The sequence below is a fragment of the Nerophis ophidion genome, linkage group LG01 (genome assembly GCF_033978795.1).
Source record: "Nerophis ophidion isolate RoL-2023_Sa linkage group LG01, RoL_Noph_v1.0, whole genome shotgun sequence".
Lineage (NCBI taxonomy): Eukaryota > Metazoa > Chordata > Actinopteri > Syngnathiformes > Syngnathidae > Nerophis > Nerophis ophidion.
This window is the reverse complement of record NC_084611.1, coordinates 59,294,027-59,303,215: the sequence shown is the minus strand read 5'-3', so window position 1 is coordinate 59,303,215 and position 9,189 is coordinate 59,294,027.

Below are 9,189 nucleotides of genomic sequence, written 5' to 3'. Positions count from 1 at the left end.
CAGTTCTTTTTCCTCCAAAAGTGCTTCCAATGTATCCCCATTCCAGTCATCCCTTTCACCCCACATTGTGCTATGTGCATTAAAGTCACCACACCAAATAATATTGCCACTCCAGTGCTCCATTATTGTTTCTAGTTGGTGAATTTCTAATTTCTTGCATGGATTATAGAAGTTTAGTACTTTGTATCTTTCTTTATTATTCCATACTTCTACTCCTACTATCTCTAGTTCTTGTTTTACTTTTAATATTGAATAATGCATATCTTCCTTAATAAATATGGCACATCCTCCTCCTTGCCCATCATTCCTATCTTTACGTATCGTTATATATCCTTTTATTATAAAGTTTAATTTTGGCTTCAGCCATGTTTCTTGAATACATATTATATGTGGTTTATTTTTCATATTATTAATATATCCCTTTAATTCCTGTCCGTTTGCTATCAGACTTCTGGCATTCCACTGAACAATTAACATGGCGTTGGATTGTGGTAACATGACTCGGTCTCGTCTACTCTCTGTAGCTCACCTTGCACCTGTTCCCAGGATAGTTCTTTTAAATTTAAAAACTTTGCTGCTGCTTTGACAATTATTTTGATTTTCTCAGTCTTGTTTCTAGCCTGTTCTGTACAATTTATTACATAAGCCAGGAATACAACTAGTTTATCCATGGAAATTCCTGTATTTGCTGCCTCTTGTTTTTTATTTCTTGAACTATTTTCACTTCTGTCCTGTTCTGCACTTTCTTGATTTCTTATTTTAACTGCCTCTGCATAAGTAATATTTCGTTCAACTCTGATTTGCTGTACTTCTGTTGCCTGTTTTCTTATGATGCAGCCCCCATACGCTGCTGTGTGATTCCCGCCACAATTACAACACTTGACCTGTTCATTTTCTCCACATTGTCCATATTCATGCTCCCCTCCACACCTTCCACATCTCATTTTAGCATGACACACACTAGCTATGTGCCCATAGCGTTGGCACTTGAAACAACGTACTGGGGGTGGCACGTAAGCTCTAACATAGAAGCTTAGATACCCAATCATGATTCTCTCTGGTAGGACCTCCTCTGCAAATTGCACTAGCACGGATTCGCTCTCAGTCTTTTCACCGTTCCTAAATGCCATCATTCTTTTCATCGTAGTGACAGTTCCTCCTTTTATTTCTCTTTTCAGATCATCTAAATTTTCTCCTCTTGGGATTCCTGTCACGACTCCTCTTGCCCCCTTTCGTTCTCCCACTTCGATTTTTTCCTTTATTATTTTGTTGCACAGTTTTTGCAATCGCATTGCTTTGTTCTTTTGCTCTCCATTTTTGCATTTAATCAACAGCCGTCCGTCCCTGAGCACCTTCGCTATCTCCACCTCTCCAATGTCCTTCTTTAATCCCTTAACCAGAGTCATCAAACTAATGTCATTCATATCTTGGTTTGATTTAAATGTATAAATTATCTTATATTCATCCATCATAACCCTTTTCCTCTTATCAACCTCTTCATCGTCTTCATGCACTCTTTTAGTACTCGCCTTTCCTTCACTCCCTCCTCTCCCCTTCTTTCCTCTCTCCCCTCTAGTCCTATCCATTTCCATACTATCCTCATACATCCCGTCACTATCCCCTTCCATCTCGATCCAGTCACAAAACAGCTTATGCTCAACCGCCAAAACAGATTTAGATACTCTCGCCGCCGCCAAATTCACTCCAGATGTTTGGTAGTTCCGCGTCTCTCCTTCCGGAAGCCAAGGCCATCGTCTTACTGATTGTTTGGGGTGGACAGGTGTCTTTATGCAGCTAACGACCTCACACAGGTGCATCTGATTCAGGATAATACAGTGGAGTGGAGGAGGACTTTTAAAGGCGAACTAACAGGTATTTCAGGGTCAGAATTCTAGCTGATAGACAGATGTTCAAATACTTATTTTCAGCTGTATCACACAAATAAATTGTTTAAAAAAATCATAGATTGTGATTTCAGGATTTTTCTTTTTAGGTTCTCTCATACAGTGGACATGCACCTACCGTGAAGATTTCAGACCCCTCCATAATTTCTAAGTGGGAGAACTTGCAAAATAGCAGGGTGTTCAAATACTTATTTTCTTGACTGTATTTCTGATGGATTACAAAACATTTTAGGTGGTCAGGGAGGTAAACAAGGTAGGAATGAATCACATACTCTCAATATTCAATGTTTGATCGACTATACTTCATATTGTAGTGGCGGGCAATTTAGAGCCTGGTGTATACATTCGTGTCACATAACTTACTTGCTTAAGCGATGTCATTTTCCCCTGCACGCACATATCCTGGTGGCGGGAATTCTTTTTTGATAGATGATGAGCAGCCAGGTTCCAGACGTCCGTAGTCCTTTGCTAAACCTAAGTCGTGTTAGTTACAATATATATTTTTACACTAGCATGTTTAAAATGTTTGCAGAACAGGCGCACTTACAGTTTCTGTTTTGAGTGTTATCTCAGTTCCACCATTTTTTGTTATTCCACCGTGAATCTAGATCTACTCAGTCTGGTTAATTTATATTGGACAAATACTCTTAAAGGCACACTGTGTAATATTTTAAATCATTCTGGTGCCAGCTTTGTAAAGAGTGAATTTGAATGAGGACGTAATATGTTTAAATTTTAAATAAATGTCTATAAATATTAGAATTGTACTTTTGTGGTGAATTATACCACGTACCATTTTATTATATGATTGTCAACTAACAGGTATTTGTATTTGGTCACATAATTATTTGGGGGCTTAATCTGTTAAGGAACTATGCCCTACATAGTTTTGAGTGCAGATGTCCATCACAGCTCTCCAGAGAGCGGTTGTTCTAGCCCCCAGGACAATTGGAATCCTAAAGAATTGCAGGTTTGGATTTTAGGAGTGATTATAAACACATTAGTGACATCTGGTAGGTGCCCCCACAGGTAGGAGTCGGAGGTCACCCGACTCAAACCGATCAGAGGAAATAGGTTGACTGGCCAAACAACAAACTAGGCTATGTACAGACTGGCCTGCTTCAAGGCTAGAGTTATGCAGAGTTGGGGTCTTCATGTAAGGGGTATTTAGGAACAGCGGTCTGAGAGGACATGAGAAGAGTACTCAGGCCCATACTCTTTCTCCTGGAAGCTGAAGTTATAGTCTGAGGCTCGCTGAAACAAATAAAGCTTTTTGTTGGACGATTCCTTGTTGGCGTCTTCTTGGCTCATCACACAGTCACTCTGTCCTGGGAGAGTGGCACGACCAAAAATTTTACAACAATTTATTCAAGAAGAAATTTGACTTACCATTTATTTGTTTCAAATGAATCTCCATTAGCTGGGATGAAGTGGCAACTTGTCCAGGCTATACCCTGCCTTCCACTCGTGTGCACCTGAAATAGGCTCCAGCACCCTCCGCGACCCCATAAGGGACAAGCGCTAGAAAATGGACGGATCGATGGCTCTCCATTAGTTGCTACAAAGTAGCCACAAATTTTCCTGGGGTCAAAATGATAATTTCTAAATAAAACCACAACAATAGAGAAGGCACTCAATAACCTAGGATATGCCAACAAAATGCTGTCATATATAAAATAAAGAATACACTGGAGTGAAAAAAAGTCTTCAGTAATTTTTTTAAGCTTGTTTTGAAAAGCCCTAACATTATTTGACTCCTTTAATACACGAGCCAGCCTATTCGACTGGAAAGCAGCGCTGTGTAGCACTTTTTGCTCTTGGTACTACAATGTTTCTATTAGTCTGTTGTCTAGTAGAGTGTCTGTGTCTGTCGCAAACATTTAAGAGCAGCCCTGGGCAATTATTTTGACTCGAGGCCAAATTTAGGGGAAAAAATGTGTCTGGGGGAATTTTTTTTAATTCTATTTTTAGGAACACTAATCCAAAATCTCACAATAATGTCTGATTGAATTCCAAAAACGTTATGGAACTTTAATTTTTTTTACTGAATGAGACACCGAAAATGTACACTAAAATAAAGAATGCGGTATTTACAATATTAACTATGAACAATAATACTCTGGATATTGACAACACATGAATGTCACACCCCTTCTCGATAGACATTTTACAATTACGCGAAACGCAACAAAAATGCAACATATACAGCAAAATATGAACGAGAAGGGTACAAAATAAACCACCTACAATCTCATGTAGCTGATATATCACTAAGCTTTCAAACTTTGTTGTAAAAATCTCCTTCCGCGTCTGTCCCTGACACCCGCGTTTCAGGCTGGCTGCTCTGGAAACATTCTGTGGAAACGCTATAGGAAACGATATACCATAGTAACTAATTAGATTACCATGGTAACTAATATATCATGCAAAAGCGCAGATTCCAAACATTGAAACACTTTGTATAGTTCAATAGTTACGGTCCTTTGAAAACATCAGTGCACATCTTGATGGCAGCTACAGCTTCCATCTTAATGATCTAAAGAAAATATATGGGAATGTCCGGCGGGCCAGATTGAAAAGCTAAACGGGCCTCATGCCCCCCTTGGGCAATAATTTGCCCAGGTCTTTTTAGAGTGTAAGACGTTTGACCTTTTTGTAGTACGAATAGTACAAAAAATACCAGCAGGTTTTTTAGTAATTGTTAGCAACATAATACAAACGCTGTTTCCATATGAGTTGGGAAATTATGTTAGATGTAAATATAAACGGAATACAATGATTTGCAAATCCTTTTCAACCCATATTCAATTGATTGCACTACAAAGACAAGATATTTCATGTTCAAACTCATAAAACATTTTTTTTTTTTTTGCAAATAAGTTAAAATTTCATGGCTGCAACACGTGCCAAAGAATTTGGGAAAGGGCATGTTCACCACTGTGTTACATCACCTTTTCTTTTAACAACATTCAATAAAGGTTTGGGAACTGAGGAAACTAATTGTTGAAGCTTTGAAAGTGGAATTCTTTCCCATTCTTGTTTTATGTAGAGATTTAGTCTCCGCTGTCGTATTTTACGCTTCATAATGCGCCACACATTTTCGATGGGAGACAGGTCTGGACTGCAGGCGGTCCAGGAAAGTACCCATACTCTTTTTTTACGAAGCCAAGCTTTTGTAACACACGCTGAATGTGGCTTGGCATTGTCTTGCTGAAATAAGCAGGGGCGTCCATGAAAAAGAAGGCGCTTAGATTACAGCATATGTTGTTCCATAACCTGTATGTACCTTTCAGCATTAATGGTGCCTTCACAGATGTGTAAATTACCCATGCCTTGGGCACTAATGCACCCCCATACCATCACATAATGTAAATAATTCAATGTATATACTATGATGATTAACCTTTGTGATGACTGTATTATGCTGATAGTATATATTTGTACCATGAATTGATTAACGTGGACCCCGACATAAACAAGTTGAAAAACGTATTCAGGTGTTACCAGTTAGTGGTCAATTGTACGGAATATGTACTAAACTGTGCAATCTACTAGTAAAAGTATCAATCAATCAATCAATCAGTCAATCAATCAATCAAAAACAGATGCTGGCTTTTGAAGTTTGCATCGATAACAGTCTGAATGGTTCGCTTCCCCTTAGGTCCGGATGACACCATGTCGAATATTTCCAAAAACAATTTGAATTGTAGACTTGTCAGACCACAGAACACTTTTCCATTTTGCATCAGTCCATCTTAGATGATCTCGGGCCCAGAGAAGCCGATGGCGTTTTTGGATGTTGTTGATAAATGGCTTTCGCTTTGCATAGTAGAGCTTTAACTTGCACTTACAGATGTAGCGACCAACTGTATTTAGTGACAGTGGTTTTCTGAAGTTTTCCTGAACCCATGTGGTGATATCCTTTAGAGATTGATGTCGGTTTTTGATACAGTGCCGTCTGAGGGATCGAAGGTCACGGTCATTCAATGTTGGTTTCCGGCCATGCCGCTTATGTGGAGTGATTTCTCCAGATTCTCTGAACCTTTTGATGATATTATGGATCGTAGATGTTGAAATCCCTAAATTTCTTGCAATTGCACTCTGAGAAACGTTCTTAAACTGTTTGACTATTTGCTCACGCAGTTGTGGACAAAGGGGTGTACCTCGCCCTATCCTTTCGTGTGAAAGACTGAGCATTTTTTAGGAAACTGTTTTTATACCCAATCATGGCACCCACCTGTTCCCAATTAGCCTGTACACCTGTGTGATGTTCCAAATAAGTGTTTGATGAGCATTCCTCAACTTTATCAGTATTTATTGCCACCTTTCCCAACTTCTTTGGCACGTGTTGCTGGCATCCAATTCTAAAGTTAATGATTATTTGCAACAACAAAAAAATGTTTATCAGTTTGAACATCAAATATCTTGTCTTTGTAGCATATTCAACTGAATATGGGTTGAAAAATATTTGCAAATCATTTTATTCCGTTTATATTTACATCCAACACAATTTCCCAACTCATATGGAAACGGGGTTTGTAGACCGTGGAGCATACTGTCAATACTAGTCAAAGTGGGCACCGATCGTGCAACCTTATTTTGCACTTTTGGAGATTTTTAATATCTTTCTTTGGAACACATGACTAAATCGTGTCGGGGCAATAATGGAGATGAGACACAAAACTTGTTTGACGGAAAAATTTGTCATAAAAGAGGCACATTTTCTAATAACAGAATCCGTCCTGCCCATTTTAGACACAATTTTGTTTGTATGACGAGTTCAATTCCACTGATCATTTATGGTTAACACTAACAGCTCAGTTTCATGAACCTGCTCCAAATAAATACCTTTTAAAGTAAGTATTTATGGCCAGAATCATGTATTTGGTTTGACTCTTATTTAGAACTTGCCCATTACCAATAACAAAGCTGGAGATCACTTTGCAGTAGGGGTTTGGGGAAAAAATCGATTAGAATTCGAATCACGATTCTCACGTTGTGCAATTCAGAATCGATTCAAAAAAATTTTAATCAATATTTGTTTTTTTTTTTGCGATCCAACAAAACAAGACACAGCAATACCATGACAATGCAATCCAATTCCAAAACCAAACCTGACCCAGCAACACTCGGAACTGCAATAAACAGAGCAATTGAGAAGAGACACAAACACGACACAGAACAAACCAAAAGTACTGAAACAAAAATAAATATTATCAACAACAGTATCAATATTAGTTATAATTTCAACGTAGCAGTGATTCAAAATCCCTCATTGACATTATCATTCTACATTTATAAAAATGTATAGTGTCACAGTGGCTTACACTTGCATCGCATCTCATAAGCTTGACAACACACCGTGTCCAATGTTTTCACCAAGATAAAATAAGTCATATTTTTGGTTCGTTTAATAGTTAAAACAAATTTACATTATTGCAATCAGTTGATAAAACATTGTCCTTTACAATTATAAAAGCTTTTTACAAAAATCTACTACTCTGCTTGCATGTCGGCAGACTGAGGTAGTTCCTGCTGAAATCCTATGTATTGCATGAATCCTTTTTAATCGGGAAAAAAATCATTTTTGAATCGAGAATCGTGTAGAATTGAAAAAAAAAATCGATTTTGAATCGAATCGTGACCCAAGAATCGATATTGAATCGAATCGTGGGACACCCAAAGATTCACAGCCCTATTTTGCAGTACATTGTAGTAAACTGTATTTGTATATTGCTCCAACTGTTGCAAGTTGTCCGACGTACTGTAATAGCTCAATGCAATATTGTTTAATGTTAGCAATTGTCTTACAAGATGATTCACTCCATACCTACTATGGCAGCTACAGTGGGTCCTGGGCTACACTGACTGTTTTATGGATCCCACCCCTGCAGAACATGTGACACCTCCTTTGGCACCCCTGTAAAAAAATCTGGAATGACACTGAAACTAAGAAGTTGGTCAACTTTGACATTAAACTTAAGCCTGAACATGGAGAGAAAGACATGAAAAAGATGCTTGATTGTTCATAACCACCCTTTTTTTTCTTTTTTCAAACACTTATGATTAATTCCTCATCTCAACAGGAAGATATAAACCTTCCATCAGTTGGCATCCCAATGAGAGCAGACTTTGGATAGTAAGTGATTGTTTTATTATGCCTGTAGTTTGTATACTGTAAACCAGACATGGGCAAACATGCGGCCCGTTAAGCATTCAATCTGGCCCGCCGGACATTCCCAAATATATTTTTTTAGATCTTTAAGATGTAAACTGTAGCTGCCATTATGATGTGCAGTGATGTTTTCTAATGGCCGAAAGTCTTCAACTGTACAAAGTATTTTAATGGTTGGAATCTGCACTTTTGGATGATATACTAGTTACTATGGTCATCTAATTAAGTACTAGGGTAATCTAATTAGTTACTATGGTCATCTAATTAGGTACTATGGTAATCTACGTCACAGCAGTTCAGACGAGGCACCAAGCAGTGTGAATGGGAAGCGTTTCCTCACGTGGATGGAGATTTTAACAACAAAATTCTAAAGCTTAGTGATATATCAGATTGTAGGTGGGTTTATTTTGTACCTTTCGTTCATATTTCACTGTTTGTTGCATTTTTGTTGCGTTTCACTTGACTGTAAAATATGTCGATCGAAAATATGTTGACGTTCATATTTTGTCAATATTCAGTGTTTTATCGTTCATTGAAAAATTAAATTTTCCATTACGTTTTTTATAGCGGTCTGTCATAACTTTTTTGTAGCATTCAATCAGACATTATTGTGGGGTTTTTTATTAGTGTTCCTAAAAATAGATACACCGGCCCCCAGACACATTTCTTTCTCTAAACGTGGCCCTCGAGTCAAAATAATTGACCAGGCCTGCTGTAAACCAATCTTTTTTTTTGTTTCCAATTCCCATTCATGAAAATAAAATTCCATGAACGAAACATACTTTCGACTGAATGTGAACAGGTGCCATTTGAAATTGTCAACGCAGAAACTCTTTTCTTCTCTCAATAAAAATGCTCTCTTTACTCCAGGGGTGTCAAACTGAAGTACAGAGTGGGCCAAGATTCTAAACTTTAATATTATCTGATCATGTCAATTATATTATTATATACCAGGGGTAGGGAACCTATGGCTCGCGAGCCAGATGTGGCTCTTTTGATGACTGCATCTGGCTCTCGGATAAATCTGAGCTGACATTGCTTAACACGATAAATAATGAATAATTCCACTTGTAATCACAGTGTGAAAAAGAATGTTCAAAATATAAAATA